The sequence below is a fragment of the Diabrotica virgifera genome, chromosome 1 (assembly GCF_917563875.1).
Source record: "Diabrotica virgifera virgifera chromosome 1, PGI_DIABVI_V3a".
NCBI lineage: Eukaryota > Metazoa > Arthropoda > Insecta > Coleoptera > Chrysomelidae > Diabrotica > Diabrotica virgifera.
Window position 1 is genome coordinate 196,290,490 of NC_065443.1, and position 23,270 is coordinate 196,313,759.

Sequence of the window (23,270 nt, forward strand, 5' to 3'; positions counted from 1 at the left end):
ATGCCATCTCCGCGACGAAGGTTGGCAATCATCATTGCTATTCTAACTATTGACACTACAGCCCGAAAGAGTTCAGTTGAGCTGCATCCAAACCATTCTCTGAGATTTCTCAGTCAGGACACTTTTCTTCTACCTATGCTTCGCCTTCCTTAAATCTTTCCCATGCATTATCAATTTTAGGAGTACATATCTGTCACCACGTGTAATATGTTCCAAGTATTGCAGTTTTCTTATTTTGATGGAATCCATCATGTTTTTTTACTACCTATCGTCAGAAAAAAGTTAAACATTATAGTCATATATTTTGATTTAATATTAACACAGTTTGGGTTCAGTTATTTTTAATAATGGAGTATTTTTGTTAGTGAGTTATCAACTATACCTCGAAGACGTTTAGATATTCTCCGAATGCAACAGATTGTGAGGTGGATCAACAAAAGGTGAAGTGGCTCAACGTTTCGAGTTTTTACAAAGTGTTGTAAATAGAGCTTGGAATCGTTATGTCACAAATAGTGTAGCCTCATAACGTTCATCGTGGAGGGCGACAACGGAGTACCAAGCCTGTTGATGACCGATATATGCAAATTATTGCTAGATGGAACCAAAAATATACTGCTCGCATCAACAGAACATTGCGTTGCGTAACGCCACCGAAAGAATAATTTTAAACCAAACCGTTAGAAGAAGGTTGCATTTGACTGGCTTAATAGCAAAAATACGTTCATAATATCCAGTAATAATCAGTGAACATCGGGGATTGAGAAGACTGCGGGCTGAAGAACACAGAAACTGGACAATCAACGAATAAGGAATCTGTTTATTTACAGATAAGTCTAGATTTCGTATAAACGAAATCGTATATATTGTGTACGAAAGATTACAGCATCACGGTATTGACAAAATGAAGTGGCCAGCCCTGTCACCAGATATGGACTGCATATCCATACCAGATATGAATCCTGTGAATACGCTTCAACAGTTAAGTAAAGCTGGGAACCACTTGGGATCAAAAATTTTTGAATGCATTAATAATAATTACTATGTTTATGCCGATGTTTTCCTCTAAGTAGGTGAGTTTCACCCCTTCTCGGGGGTGAGAAAATATATGTCAAAAATAAATCCGCAACTCGATAAACTGACTAATTCTAAGCAACTTTTGTTCTGTAGAGTGTTTTCATGAAGTCAATACTTTCGAGTTATTTGCGAGTAAATATGTTCATTTTTCAACAAAACAGTCATGTTTTTAGATGGTTTTTCGAAAATAACTCAAAAAGTAAGTATTTTGCAGAAAAAAACAATCGAACCAAAAATATATCCTATAAAAATTGAAAATGGTGTATATTAGGTCTCTAGACCTAGTAGAAGCAGAGTTATAGCTAATGAAAAATAGGTTCATATTCTTCAAATTCCAAATCGAATATTTTAACGTGAAATAACAAAAAAATATAAAGAACTTTTTAGGGGAAACTCATTACAACTTTTTTAAAGTGTTTAAAAAAGCTTTATTGTTGTTTTACAAAAAAAAATACTAGCATCAAACGTAAACAAGTTACGCTCAAAATAAAGTTGGTCCCTTTTTTTGGTAAAAAAAATCGGGATAATCACCCCCTAATTAGCATCTGAAAATAAACTTAATCCTTATTTTTAAGTCCTTATTTTTGAAAGGGCTGTAGTTGAAAGGGTTTTTATTTTTACAAGGCTATAAATATGTAGTTGAAACGGATACAGTCTATATTTTTTCTAAGAATGTTTTTTTTCGATGAAGGACTTATTTTTGAATTATTTGCGAAAAATTGTCTAAAAACGTATTCTTTTTTAGTTTGAAAAATGAACATATTGACTCGGAAATAACTCAAAAAGTATTGGCTTAGTGAAAAAAACTCTATCGAATAAAAGTTGCTTAGAATTAGTCAGTTTATGCAATTCTTAGGGTGAAACTTATCCCCAGGACAAAATCGCACATCGGCACAACATCACTTTCTTTCTTTGACATGTTAGCTATGCGTATGCCAAATTTCATGTGAATCCAAGCGGTTGTTTATGTTCTACATAAACCGCATAAACCTAAATATTCGCCGCTACCAGCGACTTAGTAGCGGCTACCAATTCGCGGCTACCAGCGACCGGCGAATTTGTAGGAAAACGCCCCTTAAGTTATTAAAAACTGTCAATTACTACTAGTCCTGTCGCCAGGGGGGGTACAACGGCCTCCTTAATTCAGATGGACTTACCCAAGTTTTTTTTATATATTTTGACCCGCAGAATACGAATTTTTTGGGTAACAGTTGATCCGGATGTCGATAAGATTGTTATAGACAAAGAACTTGAGGAATTACATAACAGCGATTTCTCGCAAAACGAAATATCTTTTTGTATTTTTTGGGTCATTTTAAGCAAAAAATATTCCTACAAGTTTTTTCGTAGAATGCATAGTTTTCGAGATAACCGCGGTTGAACTTTCAAAAAATCGAAAAATTGTAATTTTTTAACCCGAATAACTTTTGATTAAAAAATAAAGTAGCAATTCTGCTTACCGCATTTGAAAGTTTAAGTCAAATTATATCGGTTTTGATTATTTGCATTGCTACAAATTTATTATTTTATTGTTAAACAAAGTTATAAACACCTAGTATGTGAGTGATTTTTTCAATGATTTCTCATTTAAAATCGAACGAGTAGGTAGAGTAGCTATAAGTGCAAGCGAGGCAATTTCTACGTAGCCTGCGTTAAAACGCATGTATTAGGTACGGGAAACACTATGTATTTATAGATTTGTTTAACAATAAAAAAATTAATTTTTAGCAATTCAAATAATCAAAAACGATATAATTTGACTTAAACTTTCAAATGCGGTAAGCAGAATTGCTACTTTATTTTTTAATCAAAAGTTATTCTGGTTCAAAAATTGCAATTTTTCGATTTTTTTAAAGTTCAACCGCGGTTATCTCGAAAACTATGCATTCTACGAAAAAACTTGTAGGAATATTTTTTGCTTAAAATGACCCAAAAAATACAAAAAGATGTTTTGTTTTGCGAGAAATCGCTGTTATGTAATTCCTCAAGTTCTTTGTCTATAACAATCTTATCGACATCCGGATCAACTGTTACCCAAAAAATTCGTATTCTACGGGTCAAAATATATAAAAAAAACTTGGGTAAGTCCATCTGAATTAAAGAGGCCGTTGTACCCCCCCTGGCGACAGAACTATACTACTAAAAACGATTTTTCAGGTTTGTAACATTAATTCCGTAATAAAGGACGTTTGAGTTGGAATAAATTCATTATCTCGAGAATGGGCGTGTCTAGAGAGAAATCCTGAGACAGGTCGATTTTTATGGATTTTTATTTTTAAATTATGACTTTTTGGCATATATCTCATAATAGTGACGTCATCGTGTCAGTGTGTCAAGAAAAATTAATTTTGAATTAAATTAATTGAGACAAAAAGAAGGTACCTATGTAATTTATTTAATTTAAAATACATTTTAGTGCTGTCAGAAAACAGAAAGAAATGTTGATTTCACAAATAAGCATTGCTTTTCGCTTAAATTCGATGTTAAAGCTGTCACCCACCTGTCTCGTTATCAGTTTGAACATAAAGCGAAAGGCAATGTTTATTTGTGAAATAAATATTTTTACCTGTTTTCTTACAGCAGTAAAATGTATATTGAATTAAATAAATTGCTTTCATTCTTCTTTTTGTGTCAAATAATTTAATCAAAAAAAGATTGTTTACCACCACCCCCCTCCCCCCGCATTCGCAAAAATAATTAGGTTATTGTTTATATTAGTGAATAGGGAATTGAACAGCGTTTCAAATGAGCTATGACGTCACTTGTATGATATATATGCCAAAAAGTCCTAATTTAAAAATAAAAATCGACCTGTCTCAGGATTTTTTTCCAAATTCAGCCATTCTCGAGATAATGAATTTATTCCAACTCAAACGTCCTCACTGTATATACGGAATGTATGAATGGAAAACCATAAAAAATGTTAACCGTACATGCTGTTCTGAGTTAATTAAAATTTTGATATGGCACTAACTATACGTTTTATGGTATATTAAAAGTAATTAGCCGCATGCGAACTTTTTAAATGAAGCGGCTTTTTACGGAAATCCTTTAAAAAGTGATTGATTAATTTTAAAATATGAAAAACCAAATAGCATAAACGTCAAATCGGAAGTTTATGTATTTAGTTAACGACAGTGATTAATGCATTTTCGCATCTGATATTACTTTCAGTAAGTAGCTAGTAAATCCATCTTCAAATAAACATTTTACATATTCCGTTTTAATTCCATTTAATTTTAAGATTACTTTTTTAAGTGCGTATCTGCATTACCTATTCCAGTATTTGTTCAAATTCCCGTTCAGTACTTTCTCCTATAATCCTTTAACCCTTTAATGTTTCTTTTAAACTTATCTAGAATCTACCTTTCAGTTTCATTAGAATTTTTTGTAGTGACTATGCTAGCTAGACTATTGAATCAATGGAGCTACATACTAATGAATTTAATTTAGAAAATCTGGTAAAATATCTTAATATTACCTGATACAACCCGAACTTATCTGCAAATACAACTCAACGGATGATTAAAGCAACTAAAAAATTAAAAAATTCAAAACAGAAAGCTTACTGGTAAGGGGACTGGTAACTCGAAAAATATCGACGGCACAAAAAAATTTATAACAAAATAAATTCTACGAATTCACATTTTCAACAATATCAGTACTTACACGTTACACTACTATTGACCCCCCTATAGATAAAATAAAATTTTGGGTAGCTCTCCATGCAAGATCAAATGCTAACCCGACTGGACTATACAATTTTGACTCTGATATTATTGCATGTAACTTTTCTTGTACCTACTGTAAAACTATACAAATTCTTTTAACCACTTAAAGTCCTGTGTTTTGGCTATCTGTTCGCAAATTTTCAGCCAAATCCAAGGTCATCTCATCCTAAGTATCTTGGGAAAGGAGGAAAATGTAAAATTAACTGTTTCTGCACTAAAATTTGATCAAAAACTTGTTTTAAATTAAAAAAACTTTTATAATGCCGAATAAGGACATTTTTGAGTCCCTTCTAATAAAACATTATTTTCCCATTGATACTTTACGATAAAAAGTGCAAATTTGTTTAAATAAATACCAAATCACTGTAAAATCGTTTAAAATGACATTTTGAGAAAAAAAACGAAGAAGAAGACGGTTCAACGTTCAATGTCTTATTCCCCCCATGTTTTTCATTGAATGTTCCCCTCCCAAGGCAAATTTCGAGATCCGCCACTGTAAGTTACGGGATAAAGTATTATAACGGTATTATCGTGTGGCATGTCGACGATGCAGTACTGACTACTGGAAGTGAACAAGAACGTAAAAATCTTTTTCATAAAGCAGTTCTGCGAGAGAATATAGTCCTAATGTGAATTCCGTGACCCGTCAAAATAGCCCGGTCAAAACAGCCCCGTCAAAAAAGCCCCGTCAAAATAGCCCCGTCAAAATAGCCCCGACAAAATAGATCGCACACAAAATAGCCCCGGTCAAAGCAGCCCCGGCTAAAATAGCCCCGGCTAAAACAGCCTCTTAGAAAACACCTCCAATAAAAAGTTTTACCTTTTAACGGAGTACCATTTTTTATTTTAAATCACTATTCTAATTGGGAAATAATCCACAATTTACTTAAAAAAATTATTTTATTAACGTTTCGACTTCCACTTCGGACGTCGTTGTCAAAATACAAAATATTAATAAATTAAACAAAAATGTTGCTGCTTAGTAAAAAAATTCTTCTAATAATTTAATTTAATCTGATTCATTCATATCAGCAATTCATACGTACAGTATGGTGCAAATGGAAGGAATAAATTCGTTATTTCGTAAACCCGCAACGTTAAGGAAAAATCCTGAAATAGATCGATTTTTATTTTTAAGCTCATTTGAAAGGTTATTTAATTCTCTATTTAGTATTATAAACAATTACATAATTATTTTACAAGGTCTCTAAAAACTTTTTTTTAATTTAAATTATTTGACAAAAAGGAAGAATGTATTTAATTTATTTAATTTAAAATGCATTTTACTGTTGCCCGAAAACATAATAAATGTTTATATCATAAATAAACATTGATTTTCGCTTAAATTAAATGTTCAAACTTCCAAGAGGCAGAGAAGAAAGGACTCGAGTTCTCTGAAAAGACCATTTTTATTTAATGTGGTTAAGATAAACATCTGAATAGAGGATACATACCATTTCCGAAAAAATATATTTTTAAGGAATTATTTAATGATGAATTCTGAAGGGAGCTTTTTTGTCGGGGCTATTTTGTCGGCGGGCTATTATTCCGCGGCTATTTTGTCTGCAGGCTATTTTGTCAAAGCTATTTTGTGTGCGGGATATTATGTCGGGGCTATTTTGTCGGAGCTTTTTCGACGGGGTTATTTTGACGGGGTACCGTGAATTCAACTAAAACAAAAACCATAGTAATTTAGAAAAATAATATAATATGATTTATAAGCACATTTCTAATTAACAAAATAAATGAACAAGTTGAAGTAAAATCAAAATCAGAAGTATAATAGAAGAGGTCAAAGAAATTTTCAACAAAGAGACAATCTCACATTTTGCCACTATGTATATATTTTATTTTGATCAAAAGTTTCGTGTTTTTCTTCTTTTTGTGTAGAGTAACTCTGTTTTGTCAATGTAAGTTGTCGTTCCATCGTTTTCTTGGTCTTCCCACAGATTAGAAAAATAAAATTTAGATTAGAAATTAATTTTAATTCTTCCTATTGGGGAACCGTCTCTCGCCGTCCTTACTGACCTATTTGTTGTCATTCGGCTTATGTGGCCGTTCTTTCTAGTCTTTTGTTTCTTACTCTCTTTCTTTTTGTCCTCTCTATGTCAGGTCGTTTTTCTGCCGTGTATGTCATAATTGGTCTGATGACTGTTGTGATGATAAATTCTGATTTTCATGTCTTTTCCGATATTTTTAAAGATAGATAGAAAATGCGAAATAAAGTTGACGCCTATTTACTTTTCTCCAAAAACTAGTAATAAAACTAGGTAAATATACTCGAAGAACTCGGAGTGAAGTATCTAGAATGCATGCTCTTCAAACACAATAATTAAGAATTAACATAAAAACACATGGTAAAAAGTATTTATGCCATTTTATATAGAAATGGATAAAGTTAGTCCAGTGATTCTTTACACATGTATGACATTATTTACGTTTTTTATACAGGGTGTCCCGAAAAGTTTGGTCATAAATTATACCACACATTCTGGAGTTAAAAATAGTTCGATTGAACCTAACTTACCTTAGTACAAATGTGCTCATAAAAAAAGTTACAGCCCTTTGAAGTTACAAAATGAAAATAGATTTTTTTCAATATATCGAAAACTATTAAAGATTTTTTATTGAAAATGGACACGTATCATTCCTATGACAGGATCATCTTAAAACAAAATTATAGTGAGATTTGTCCACACCATAAAAATTTTACGGGGGTTTTGATCCCTTAAACCCCCCCCCCCAAACTTTTGTGGACGTTCCAATTAATTCATTATTGTGGTATCATTAGTTAAACACAACGTTTTTAAAACTTTTTTGACTCTTAGTATTTTTTGGATAAGCGAGTTTTTATCGAGATCCGGCTTCTTTTTTAATATATTTACATAAAAATTTTATGGGAGTTTTGTTCCTTTAAATCCCCAAATGTTTGTGTACGTTCCAATTAAACTATTATTGTGGTACCATTAGTTAAACACAGTGTTTTTAAAACTTTTTGCCTCTAGTCTTTTTTTGATAAGTCACCTTTTATCGAGATGTGGCTTCTTTTTCAAAATATACTTAAAAATGCAAATTATAAATACATTTTCAGATTATTAACAGGTCTCTATAATCGTACTTAACCATATACCAATATGTGGTGGATTCGATAAATATTCAAAATATCTCGATAAACACTAGCTTATCGAAAAAGTCCTAAGAGGCAAAAATGTTTTAAAAACCGTGTGTTAAACTAATGGTGCCACACTAATAATTAAATTGGAACGTACACAAAAGTTTATGGGGGTTTAAGGGAACAAAACCCCCATAAAATTTTTATGGGCTACACAAATTTCACTTTAATTTTTATTTAAGATGCTGCTGCCATAAGAATGATCCATGCCCATTTTCAATGAAAAATCTCTAAGAGTTTTCGATATATGAAAAAAAATTGATTTTCATTTTGTAATTTCAAAGGGCTGTAACTTTTTTTGTGTGCACTATTGTATATAGGTAAGTGAGGTTTAATCAACCTATTTTTGACCCCAGAATCTGTGGTATAATTTATGACCAATTTTTTCGGGACACCCTGTATAACTTTATTTTATATTTTTATACTTAATTTTTGCACGGTTTTTGCTTTAAATTTTAAAGAACCGCTTGGATTGACAAAAAATTTGGCAGCACACGTATAGCTAAAATGTCAGAGAAAAAAGTGACTTCTGCTACTTCTTTAAAAACACTTTAAAAAAGTTGTAATAAGTTTTTAAACACCTAAAAAAGTGCTTATTTTTTTGGTTATTTCACGTTAAAATATTCGATTGGAATTTAACAAATATGAACCTATTTTTCATTACCTATAACTCTGCTTCTACTAGGTATAGAGACCTAATATATACACCTTTTTTTCACTTTTTTTACAGAATATATTTTTGATAAGAATATTTTTTCCGACAAAATACTTATTTTTTGAGTTATTTGCGAAAAACCGTCAAAATCGTGGCTATTTTAATGAAAAATGAACTGGCAAAAACTCGAAAAGTATTAACTTAGTGAAAAAAATCTATAGAACAACAGTTGCTTATAATTAGTCCGTTTATCCATTTCCGGACTTATTTTGGACATATATTTTTTCACCCCTGAGAGGAGGTAAAACTCACGCCCAGGGCAAAACACACATCGGCACAATATCACTTTTGTTCTTTTACTTGTTAGCTATGTGTATGCCAAATTTCATGTCAATCCAAGCTGTTCTTTAAAATTTAGTGACTTTACAGTATTTTACCGTTGCGCTAACACAGATGCAGCGGAGTACGTCGACTGAACCTCCGCGGATAGGTCGAAAGCGACGCATCATTCACTTTACTTTTATGCAGTGACACACACCAGTTATTCTTAAATTTTCGTTCAATCGACGTTCCCGCGACCCATGCTAGAACCCATGTGTCGCCAATCGGTTTTACATCGGACGGCATAAATATCATAAATGCGTGTTTAGTGGTACAACACAGGACACAGACGTTTGAGCTGTTTTCTAGCGAATTTTGTTGTGAGTGTTGCCAAATCTTGCGAATTTTGTTGTGAGTGTTGCCAAATATTGTTTAATGATGGAAATTACAGACTTGAACTATATTTTGACTTAAATGTTTTAACTCCCACATCAAGCTATTTTTATTTGAGACTCATTGTATTTTTAATTTTTTTATCTTATAGCTTAATGGGCAACTTAATTAGGTTCATTTCTATCTGCAAAAAAAGTAATCTACTAAATAAATTATTCTTCAAACTCTTTGAAACTAATTTGACAGTCAAACAGAATTTTCAAATCTGTAACCATTGACCTGTTTGTCTTGACTTGAATTATTTGTCAAAAGGATTGGCTTCAATAATATTAAAATTATTGACTCTATAATATGATTTGTCAAAAATGATTTATATCAAATGTCACTTATAAATGTTTAAATTGAGAAAATTACTATAAAAATGAATAAAACACCTTAAAAGTCATGATAATTCTCATATAAAACGAAGTCCCGCCAGAAGAATCCCATCTGAAGTTATTCGCAATCCTTTGTTGAACTTTATTAGAGATTTTCGTAGGTCCGATAAACAAAATTTAACGTTAACTGAATTAGTGAGAAGAGAAGCCCAAATTTGAAGAAAGATGAGCGAAGCAGACTATTTAATTCCTTTTTGTAAACTTTAAGATAAATGTATGTCATTTTATAATCAAAATTTAACCCTCACGCACAAGTTGTAGTCCATGTGACTAACAACTTCAGTGAGAACTTGGGTTTATTATTATGTACTAAATGCTACAAATAAACTCTATTATTATTATTATTATTATTATTATTATAAAAATAAATATAATAAACAGTTATCTTACCTGATTTATTATTTTATTTATTATGCTCTACAGGCCAAGTATTAACAATTTTAGATAATACTGTAGCGTGATTAGTGTAATTACTTCTAATTACAATAAAACTAGCGGTTCGTAATTTATATACGACTTTATTTATATAAGTTACAGACGAATTTATCTTATACACTAAACTTATTCACAAAATATGCCCGTATTTATACCCAGTTGTTATTCTGGAACAATCGACTCCCATCTCGAGCTATCGTCTTGTTCCGCCTACGTGACGTACCTTCCAGAATTCTCCGGCGAGGCCTAGCACATCCGATTACGTCATTCTCGAGGTGTTTACTGTTATACGGGGATCGGCCAAGATTTCTCTTCCGCTACACTGCTCCCCTCTTAAGATCTGAGCGTCTCGATCAGCAACTCTAAATGAAGGCCCAGGATGGCGGAATCTACACGACTCTCCAGCTCTGCATACACCCTTCAAGAAGAAATAACAGTCTACTGTCTTTGAAGGGTACGACATCTTCGGGTTCATGCAACACACAGTGATTTGTACACCAGTTCCTCTGAAGACCACTTCAAGCATGCTTCTCACAATCTTCCAATCCAGATTTTCTACTGCATGGCCTATTTTTGGTAAAGCCAAATTTTTGATGTCATAATTACACACGATTTTCTTCAAATTAGTTAGAGCACGCCATATGTTCTCGTAGCTTGGCGTGTCCGTATAAGACTTTCTGGTCACCATATACAGCAAAGATCGAGGACCATCTTCCAATCGCAGTACTCTTCCAATTTTAGGCTGCTGATTTCTTAACTCGTCCAGGCGGCCGAACTTTCTATTGAATACGGACGATATTCCTTTAGTCATCTCGAGGTCTTGGGCAACACAGTGGGCCAGAGAGACGTTTTCTGGAACACCAAACAGATCTTGCTGAACTTCTGTGGTCACGCCGAATCTAGCACTCTTTCTCGCTGCGTAATTTGACATAAATTGATTAAAACTTGGCTGTGCGACATCTTTCATCTCCTGTTGGAGGACTCGTGCTTCTTCTGTTTCATTTGAGCCAGCATATGGTGCAAGACGATTTATGTGAATAACTTTTGGTTTACCGTTTGGCAACTTCTTAATTCTATATATTACGTCATTTATTTTCTTCTTAACTTCATATGGACCTTCCCATTGTCTTTGCAGTTTAGGACATAAGCCTCGACGACGTTGCGGATTATAAAGCCAGACAAGATCACCTACTTCGAAGCTTTCATTTTTGCATCGAGAATCATATTGATCTTTCATTCTGTCACTGGCTATCTGGATGTGTTGTCGGGCAAGTTCATGAATGTTGTTCATTCGTAATTTCAGGCGGTCAACGTAGTCTTCGCCTGCAACATGTTCCTCGGAAGGTCCGCAGCCAAACTCTAGGTCGCAGGGTAACCGAACTTCACGACCCAACATCAGGCAGGTTGGTGTTTGACCTGTAGTTTCATTTACGGCCGAGCGGTAGGCCATCAGGAATAAATGAATGTGTTGGTCCCAATCTCGCTGATGTTCAGATACAACTTTGGACAAGTGTTTACCCATCGTTCGGTTCATCCTCTCGACCATCCCATCTGATTGAGGATGCAGGGGTGTTGTTCTGGTCTTATTGGCACCAATCAATTTACAAACGTTTTGGAAAAGAGCTGACTCAAAGTTTCGCCCTTGGTCGGAGTGGATCTCCAAGGGAACACCAAATCGGCTAAAGAATTCTTTAACAAGTACCTCTGCAACGGTAGCAGCTTCTTGATTTGGTAATGCATAGGCCTCAGTCCATTTTGTAAAATAATCCATGGCTACCAGGATGTATTTATTTCCAGCATCGGTTTCTGGAAATGGACCTGCAATGTCGATAGCTACTCTTTCCATAGGACTTCCAACATTGTACTGTCTCATGGGTGCTCTCTTTTTACCAACCGGACCATTACCGGATGCACACAGTTCACATTTTCGGCACCATCTTCTTACATCATCTTTACAGTTCACCCAATAGAACCGTTCTCGAACCTTTTGCAGAGTCTTCGTAATACCAAAGTGTCACCTGATGTACCGTCATGCAACTGACGCAATACTTCTGACACTTTACTTTTAGGTACAATCAACTGAAGCTTAGATTCTGTACCATCATCGTTCTCAAAGGTTCTGTACAGAAGATCATCTTTTAGTATCAGGCAATTCCATTGGCTCCAGTAGGCCTTGACTTCCGGACTACATGCACTAATGTTTTGCCAACTAGGTCTCTCACCTCGACGCATCCAATCCAATACTCTTTTTATACACGGATCGTCTTCTTGGGCTTCTTGTAACTGTTGTGGCTGCCATTGCTCATTAACGACGGTAGTTCGTCTCACAGGGCAAAGCTGTTCATCTACTTTAAGCCGGTGATTACAACTTTCACTGCATGGCCGTATCGAGGAAGCATCTGTATTTGAACCAACTCTTCCAGCCCTCTTCATGCGTCTCTTCGGCATCGTGTCACGAATCACCCTCCGTACCATTTTCACCAAACGTTCATCTTTTCTCTTATCGCCTTTTTCCACGGTTATTACTCGATTGTTTCGTGAAGCTTGGCTAGCTGCTTCGTGTTCCAAGGCAATAGCAAGTGCTTCATCTAAAACTTTCGGTCTTGCTAGTCGTAAAGCTTTCTGTAGTTCACTATCTTTCAGCCCATTGACAAAGGTATCTACCGCAATTTCTTCTAAAACGCTGTCTGGCACCTCCGGATAAGCCAACCGCACCACACGAGCCACATCTGCTTCAAATTCTTGCAGATTCTCACTTGCTCGTTGACTTCTATTTCTCAGTTGTGCTTTGTATACTTGTTGTAGATGGGCATCTCCATAGCGTTTTTCTAGACGAGTGAACAAGGTCTGGTAACATTTTTCTTGACCCTTAGGAATTGATCTTAATATATCTGCAGCATCACCTCGCAAAGCAGCAGTCAAGGAAACAGCCTTTTCCTGTTCGGTCCAATGATTGGCGGTCGCAATAGCTTCAAATTGTCTAAGATATATGGACCAAGAGGACTTTCCATCGAATGGTGGTAATTTGAATCTCATATTATGCGACGTTTCGTCTCTCGGTAGTTCATCTTTCACTACAGGATCTAAAGCTACTGCATTAACTGACGGTTGCACTTTTGTATCGGTTATCATGCTCTCTAATTCTTTGATCTTCTCTTCTACGGCCAAAACTACTGCATTAACTGAAGGTAGAACTTTCGTATTGGTTACCATAGTCTCTAGTTGTTTGATCTTCTCTTCTAACATTTCTTTATTGTCGTCTACACTTTTCTGTATCTTATCGAATGTTCTAGAAACTTCTTCAAATTTCTCATTGTTCTGTTTACAAACTTCTTCAAGTTTTTCGTTGTTTTGCCTACAGACCTCTTTAAAAGTTTCTTCAATCTTTTGAGAAGTCTCGTCGAATCTTTTAGCAACGTTTTCGAATTTCTCGTCGCTTTTTCTACTAACTTCTTCAAGTTTCTCGTTGTTCTGTCTACTAACTTCTTTAATTACTTGAGAAACACTTTCAAATTTCGATAAGATCGCTTGTTCTGCTGTCTGGAAGTGGAACGTCTTTGGGTCCTCTCCATTCTTCTTGAGGACCTCGTCGAGTCGTGCTTTCAGGACTTTCTTGGACCCACTGGCATCTTGCTCGTACTCTTCTAATTGTTCACGGAGCTGTTTTAGCGAGAGTTCTTCTAGCAACATCTTTAGTCGGCACACACGTACTTTTCACAATGTCTTTTAAGTCTTTCCGAATACCGAACAATCAACGCACTCCGGTTATTCCCGACGAATAAAGTTCAAAAGTCTTTTAAAGTCTCTCTGTAATTTACTTATTTATATCGCACTAAGTTTACCGAACACCGACACCAACTGTAGCGTGATTAGTGTAATTACTTCTAATTACAATAAAACTAGCGGTTCGTAATTTATATACGACTTTATTTATATAAGTTACAGACGAATTTATCTTATACACTAAACTTATTCACAAAATATGCCCGTATTTATACCCAGTTGTTATTCTGGAACAATCGACTCCCATCTCGAGCTATCGGCTTGTTCCGCCTACGTGACGTACCTTCCAGAATTCTCCGGCGAGGCCTAGCACATCCGATTACGTCATTCTCGAGGTGTTTACTGTTATACGGGGATCGGCCAAGATTTCTCTTCCGCTACAATACAGTTTATACTAATAACTTAAATATAATTTTATTTGATATCTATGTAAAAACTGCTGCACTATGGTTCTCCACTATATCCTATTTTTCGCCTTCTCTTTCCAGTGTGTAATTTGTAATCCATTTGTGTATAATCCATCGATCCTATGTCTTCTTGAAACTTTCTTGTCGTTTTTTTCTTGGTCTACCTCATCTCCTTGTCCCAACTGGTCTTCTTAGCATTACCGTCTTTGGCATTCTTTCCCTATTTATCTCCTCGATATGACCTGCCCACCTGATTATTTGTGCCTTTGTGTATCTTGTTATACTTGGTTCCTTGTAAAGCATCCTTCTGTATACTTGGTTCCTTCTGTATCTGTATTCGTTACCCTGAAAATAGCTCTCAATATGTTCCGTTCTCAACTCTCTATCATTTCTTCTTCTGTTTTATTTAGCACCCATGTCTCACATCTGTAGGTGACTGTTGCTCTTATTACGGTTTTGTATACAGTGATGAGCGCGCTAATACACCGCTAATACTTTTGATTATTTGCATTGCTAAAAATTAATTTTTTTATTGTTAAACAAAGCTATAAACACATAATGCTTAAGTGATGTTTTCAATGCATTTCTCATTTAAAATCGAACGAGTAGGCGCACCTACAAACACACAATTTTTTACGTAGGATACATTAAAACGCATGCGTAGGGCACGGGAAACATTATTTGTTAATAGCTTTGTTTGACAATAAAAAAACTAATTTTTATCAATGCAAATAATCAAAACCGTTATAATTTGACTTTATCTTTCAAATGCGGTAAGCACAATTGCTATTTTATTTTTTTAATCAAAAGTTATTAGAGTTCAAAAGTTGCCGTTTTTCGATTTTTTGAAAGTAGAACCGCGTTTACCTCGGTTTTATCCTACGAAAAAACTTTTCGTAAGGACATTTTTTGCTTAGAATGACCCAAAAAATACAAAAAAAAATGTTTTGTTTTGCAAAAAATTGCTGTTATGAAATTCTTCAAGTTCTTTGTTTATAACAATTTTATCGACATCCGGATCAACTGTTACCCAAAAAATTCGTGTTACACGGGTCAAAATACATGAAAAACTTTGTACCCCCCTGGCAACAGGACTAATATAGGTGCAAATTAATATTTACTGTAGTTAGGCAAACTCCAATGCATATTTTTAAAGTTTAACCCTCACGCACAAGTTGTAGTCCATGTGACTAACAACTTCAGTGAGAACTTGGGTTTATTATTATGTACTAAATGCTACAAATAAACTCTATTATTATTATTATTATTATTATTATAAAAATAAATATAATAAACAGTTATCTTACCTGATTTATTATTTTATTTATTATGCTCTACAGGCCAAGTATTAACAATTTTAGATAATACAGTGTATACTAATAACTTAAATATAATTTTATTTGATATCTATGTAAAAACTGCTGCACTATGGTTCTCCACTATATCCTATTTTTCGCCTTCTCTTTCCAGTGTGTAATCTGTAATCCATTTGTGTATAATCCATCGATCCTATGTCTTCCTGAAACTTTGTTGTCGTTTTTTTCTTGGTCTACCTCATCTCCTTGTCCCAACTGGTCTTCTTAGCATTACCGTCTTTGGCATTCTTTCCCTATTTATCTCCTCGATATGACCTGCCCACCTGATTATTTGTGCCTTTGTGTATCTTGTTATACTTGGTTCCTTGTAAAGCATCCTTCTGTATACTTGGTTCCTTCTGTATCTGTATTCGTTACCCTGAAAATAGCTCTCAATATGTTCCGTTCTCAACTCTCTATCATTTCTTCTTCTGTTTTATTTAGCACCCATGTCTCACATCTGTAGGTGACTGTTGCTCTTATTACGGTTTTGTATACAGTGATGAGCGCGCTAATACACCGCTAATACTTTTGATTATTTGCATTGCTAAAAATTAATTTTTTTATTGTTAAACAAAGCTATAAACACATAATGCTTAAGTGATGTTTTCAATGCATTTCTCATTTAAAATCGAACGAGTAGGCGCACCTACAAACACACAATTTTTTACGTAGGATACATTAAAACGCATGCGTAGGGCACGGGAAACATTATTTGTTAATAGCTTTGTTTGACAATAAAAAAACTAATTTTTATCAATGCAAATAATCAAAACCGTTATAATTTGACTTGATCTTTCAAATGCGGTAAGCACAATTGCTATTTTATTTTTTTAATCAAAAGTTATTAGAGTTCAAAAGTTGCCGTTTTTCGATTTTTTGAAAGTAGAACCGCGTTTACCTCGGTTTTATCCTACGAAAAAACTTTTCGTAAGGACATTTTTTGCTTAGAATGACCCAAAAAATACAAAAAAAAATGTTTTGTTTTGCAAAAAATTGCTGTTATGAAATTCTTTAAGTTCTTTTTTTATAACAATTTTATCGACATCCGGATCAACTGTTACCCAAAAAATTCGTGTTACACGGGTCAAAATACATGAAAAGCTTTGTACCCCCCTGGCAACAGGACTAATATAGGTGCAAATTAATATTTACTGTAGTTAGGCAAACTCCAATGCATATTTTTAAAGTAAACTGATTTAGGTGAAAAATTTTTTGATTTTAAGAAAAAGCTTAGAAAATTGTGTGTCCATTATTTAAAGAAACCTCGAGAACCGGAAATTAGGTATAATTTTTTAAGCTATGTAGAGTTCTTTAAAGTGGGGAGGGAAGTTGAAGAAACTTGGTAGGCATATTTCAAATTTAACGTAAATCAACAATATTGATTGAACAACAAACTTCGAAATTAATATGTCCTTTTATGTAAAGTAAAAGGATCTAGGACTGAAAAATAAAGTAGAATTTTCTAAGCTATTAAGTTATATTAAAAATGAGGGAGAATGTTGAATGACTTAAGTGTATTGAAGAAAATTAAGAGTGAAGCTGACAGTAGGTATTCGTGAAAGATAAAATGAATTAAATTACAGAATAAGCTGAAGTTTGTTATCAGAATTGTTAACTGTAGAGAGATATGTAGAGATATGATATTTTATAAATAGAACACGATCTGTGATTGAAGTAGCCCTTCAAGGGATTTTAATAAATTTTATACCATTTATAAAAGATTTTTGAATTAAAATTTTTCTTTAAATATACTTTTACGTAATTATTCTCCTAAATAACTATTAAGTAAAGGTCTGCTAAAACATTATTGTTGCATTATAAAACAGTTTCAAGTAACATATAGAAAAACAGAGCATAACTACAACATTTATTAAATTTTCACATCTGATTTGCGATTAGATATATAATGGCTTGGAGGCTATTTTGCCTCCATATTATCCGCTACGAAATATTAAATTAAAAGGTAATAAGATGGCTATTATTAATCAGTCAATTTCGCCTCCCACACTATTCGTGAATAATTTACGATCAAGAGAGAGAACGTACACATTACTCTGAAAACTTCAACGCATTTTCTAATAAAGCACCTACTCGACAATGATTATTCTATATGGTACGTTAATTCCCATTAATTAAGTTCTATTTCTGGCACAGCCTACCTACATAGGTCTTGTTATTTTATTTAAACACCATGGGAGTATAGATCAATGGTGCAATAAATTATTAGGAGCAGTGGCGCAGTAAGAAATAAAGAGGTTGATCAAATGAAGTATCACAGGTAATTATTTTGATCAATCAATATCTATAGTTTCTAAGTGTATTTTTCCAGTAGAAACTATATACACTAATTTAAATCATGAAATGGTTGCAAGTGTGAGTCTAAGATGCAAAGAGTTACGAAAAAAGTTAATACTCTCAATGTTATTGGTTTATTACTTCGTAAAAATCTAATTATTAGATGGTAAAAGAGGCGACCGTTTTCGGGACTTAAACCCGTCCCGAAACCGGTTGCCCCTTTTACGATCTAATAAACAAATAAGATTTGAGTATTGACCTTTTTTGTAAATATTTATTCAATTTAATATATTAAAAATCACAATATCCTGCAGTCATCAAACCTCCTTTATAAGACTTCTAAGTGTATACGTCCCTAGGAATTCGATACAATAGGTGATATCGCATTGTAATCAGAGGAACCCTAAGTTTTTAATCAAAGACCGGTTAAAAGTTTCAAGAAAAGTACGATCATAGTGTCGGTAAGAAGCCCAATCTCAGGAAGGGCTCAACGATTGTATTCGTCATTTCAATCTTGCTAAAAGGAAGAAGTGAACACTTCCACATTTCATAAAAATCACTCTTTGCTCTTAGCATTTTGCTCAATGCCAACTGACCTGACTAATTCAATATATTAAATATTACAATATCCTGCAGCCACCAAACCTCCTTCATAAGACATCTAAGTGTACACGTCCCTAGGAATCCATTACAATAGATGAGATCGCATTGTAATCAGAGAACCCATAAGTTTTTAATCAAAGGCCGGTTAAAAGTTTCAGGAAAAGTACGATCATAGTGTCGGTAAGAAGCCCTATCTCAGGAAGGGCTCAACGATTGTATTCGTCATTTCAATCTTGCTAAAAGGAAGAATTGAAAATTTCCACATTTCATAAAAATCACTCTTTGCTCTCAGCATTTTGATCAATGCCAACTGACCTGACTAATTCAATATATTAAATATTACAATATCCTGCAGCCATCAAACCTCCTTCATAAGACATCTAAGTGTATACGTCCCTAGGAATCCGATACAATAGTTAAGATCGCATTGTAATCAGAGGAACCACAAGTTTTAATCAAAGGCCTGTTAAAAGTTTCAGGAAAAGTACGATCATAGTGTCGGTAAGAAGCCCTATCTCAGGAAGAGCTTAACGACTGTATTCGTCATTGCTAAAAGAAGAAGTGAAAATTTCCAACTTTCATAAAAATCACTCTTTGCTCTTAGCATTTTGCTCAATTCTAACTGACCTGACTAATTCAATATATTAAATACCACAATATCCTGCAGCCATCAAACCTCCTTCATAAGACATCTAAGTGTACACGTCCCTAGGAATCCAATACAATAGATGAGATCGCATTGTAATCAGAGTACATTGTAAAAGTACGTTCATAGTGTCGGTAATAAGCCCTATCTCACTAAGGGCTCAACGATTGTATTTGTCATTTTAATCTTGCTAAAAGGAAGAAGTGAAAATTTCCACATTTCATAAAAATCACTCCTTGCTCTGAGCATTTTGCTCAATGCCAACTGACCTGACTAATTCTCGTTTAATCTGGGTCTACTAAGCGAACGAACTCCTGAAAATTTACGGAGCAATTACTAAAGGGATAACTACAAACCAATAATAGGTCCAGTTCTAACATACATTTAAAATATGTTATGTCTAACAAAAAATAATAAAAACATGTTGGAATATTTTAAGAGGAAAGTACCGAGGAGGATTTACGGAACGCCGAATGACAATGGAGTATAGGGACTACGATACAGCTTCGTACTCTACAGAATGTACCTGAACCAAATATCGCCCACCTAACACATTAAAATAGGAGGTCTGGGATGAGTATGATATGTAATGCAGATAGAGAAAAATGGCCAAGAGCAAATTGACAAGAGAAGACAAGAAACACGTGGGAATACGCACTTGGTAGGTGAATAGTGAATACGATAGCAAAGACTGGAGAGAAATTCTTAAGCCAGGTATGACCCACATAGGGTTCTAAAACTGGAATAAAGATGATAAAAAGAAAGAAGTGAACATTTCAATATTTCGGAATAAGCAGTCTTTGATGTCAGTAATATCAAACGACGTGAATTGATGTAATTATTTTCCGGGATTAATAAACTAACTTCTGCAAACTTACGAAGTGGCGACCATTCGAAGACAAGTCTAAAAGCAGTTTCATTTTTTACTGTACACATTGTAGTTATGAATTTTTTAGGATAGTGATCCATCAAAATTTAAGATAATGGTCAAATTGGTTTTTTAACTAAATGGTTTCTTTTGAAAAATAACGGGGAGGTTGAGTCACAACTATGTATGTTTATTTCACTGTAAGTACAGTATTGATCTATCATAAAATAATCGTAAAATTTGGTTGGTTATGCATTAAAAATTCCTTGGGGTGAAATTTTAGTAATTTTTCAGCAATCAAAAAGACATTAAAGTCCTTTGGGATATCTTTACGACATATGCAGGAGAGTTATTTGTCAGGAATGTAATAAAGTTAGAAATAATTACTAATCACCTGAACCAGAAGTAGAACTTTCTAATGATTCTGTAAATAATTAAAATAATTAAGAAAGTACCACTAAGCTAAAAGAGTTTACAAAACAAATAAATTTACCAAATTAATGTGTTTCTAGTGTTGTGTTAAAAGTTACTATTTCATCTCTTAAAAATAAGATAATAACAAATAAAAGGATATTTAATGAGGACCTAACTTATGAGTGGAAGGGCACTCTTTTGTCCTGGTGTTAAGAAATTGGCACCAAAGGCGAATGAATCAAGTAAATGATCAACGGCATAAGGATACAGAAGGCAAGGAGAAACCACTGGATATCTCTAGTACAATTATCATGGCAATGAGTACTAAAAGAAAAAAAGAAACTGATCATGGGAATCGGAGTCCAAGATCCGGCAGGGGAGGAACAGACAAGGACTCCCAGGTCGTTAACCGGCGAAACCCTTGTCAAACACCGAAACAAGACAAATTAAAATTAACGAAAGCAAAGATAGGTACGTGGAATGTCAAAAGCATGTATCAGCCGGGTAAAATGCATAACATCCTTCAAGAAATGAGAAATATAAATATACTAGGAGTAAGCGAAACATGGTGGCCTAACTCAGGATGCCTTTCGACCAAATCCGGTACATTATATTACTCGGGAAACACTGACAACCAACATAGACGTGGAGTAGCAATTATTGTCGATACAGAGGTCAACAAGTCAATAGAGGGTTTTGTCCCAATCTCAAAAAGAGTGATGCTACTACAAATAAGGACATCACACACGAAACTAAATTTGATCCAAGTATATGCACCAACGACGGATGCAACAGAAGATGAAGTAGAAACATTTTACCAACAAATTGAAGATGCACTGAAAATGACAAAGAGCAGGGAAATCACGGTAGTTATGGGCGATTTTAATGCAAAAGTCGGCAAGGGAAGTGCTGGAATAATAATGGAAGATCAAGTACTAGGGGAACGTAACGATAGAGGTGATCGTCTAATATAATTCTGCCAAGAACAAAATCTAATAATCACAAACACGTTCTTTAAATTACCTTTGAGACGGTTATATGTTCACCAGCAGATAAACCGGAAAAAGTGGTAAGAAACCAAATCGATTATATACTGATTAAAGAGAGATATCGTAACACCATCAAATCCGTTAAAACATATCCAGGAGCAGAAGTCACATCAGACCATAACCCACTAATCGCCTAATGTCACGCTTAAGCTTAAACGTATTAGAAAACCCCAAAGAACTCCAAATATAGATGTTAGAAAACTGAAAGAAGTTGATACAAAAAACAAACTTCAACAGAAAATATACGAAAACCTTGATAAATTAGATACTAACACCTACGAGATAAATCATCAATGGGAAACACTAAAAAATTGCCTACTTGTTCCATGCGAAGAGATATTAAAAGAACCGATAAGAAAGAGAGACAACTGGATGACCGACGAGATACTCGGCATGATGGACCAACGAAGACAAGCCAAGAACAAAGACAATCACAATTACAAAATAATTAACAATAAAATCAGAAAAAAGATAAGAGAGACAAAACAAACTTACTATGAGGAAAAATGTAAAGAGATAGAAGATCTTCAGAACAAATACGATCTATTCAACCTGCATAAAAAGGTTAAAGAAATGGCCGGGCTGCAAAAAAGAAACCACAACACAACTCTTTTAGACAAAAATGGAAACACTATTATAACGACTTATGAAAAGCTAAAACGATGGAAAGAATATATGGAAGAGCTTTTCGACGACGAAAGAGGAAACCTACAAGACATATTTTTCGAAAACAGAGAAACAAGTGTAGAAATTACAAAGGAAGAAATATTGTATGCACTAAAAAACACCAGTAACGGAAAAAGCCCGGGGTCAGATCAACTGCCTATCGATATCCTTAAAATAATAGAAAATGAGTACATAGATGTCCTCTTAAAGCTCTTTAATGAAATTTATCAGTCGGGTGACATACCCAACGAATGGTTGACCTCAACATTTATTTGTCTCCTAAAAAAGAAAAATGCTAGAGAATGCACCGACCACCGCACCATAAGCCTGATGTCTCACACACTTAAAATGTTTTTAAAGATCATTCATAAACGCATTTACCAAACACTTGATATAGTGGAGTCACTGAAGTTTTTCGCCTCCGATTTCGTTGAACCTTCATCGATTTTCATGGAAATTGGTGAGTAGTTAGAAGATACTTCAAGGAACAAAGGTGACATGATGCCAACTTGCGCTTTTACCCTGGGGGTGGATGCCACCCCTTCTCGGGGGTGAAATTTTTTTAATAAAAAAAATACCAGAAATCGATAGAGGGTCAACTTCTAAGCAAAATTTGTTATATAAAGTTATTAACATAAAGCAATACTTTTTGAGTTATTGAATATCAAAAATTTTATTTTTTCTTAAAAAAATGCATGTTTTAAAGCTGTTTTTCACGTATTACTCAAAAACTATAAGCTTTTGTAAAAAAACTATTACCACCAAAATTCCACCAAAATTAAAGATAATAAAAAATTTAATACACTACCCACTTGAAGAACCAAGCTAATGTTATTTCAAAGTGAGCTATGGGTAATTGAATGTATATTTTTTTCGACGAGTACTCAAATCTAAGTATTCAAGCTTACATAATGGGAAAAGATGCATTTTATAGAATATACTTGTTAAATACTTGTCAAAGTA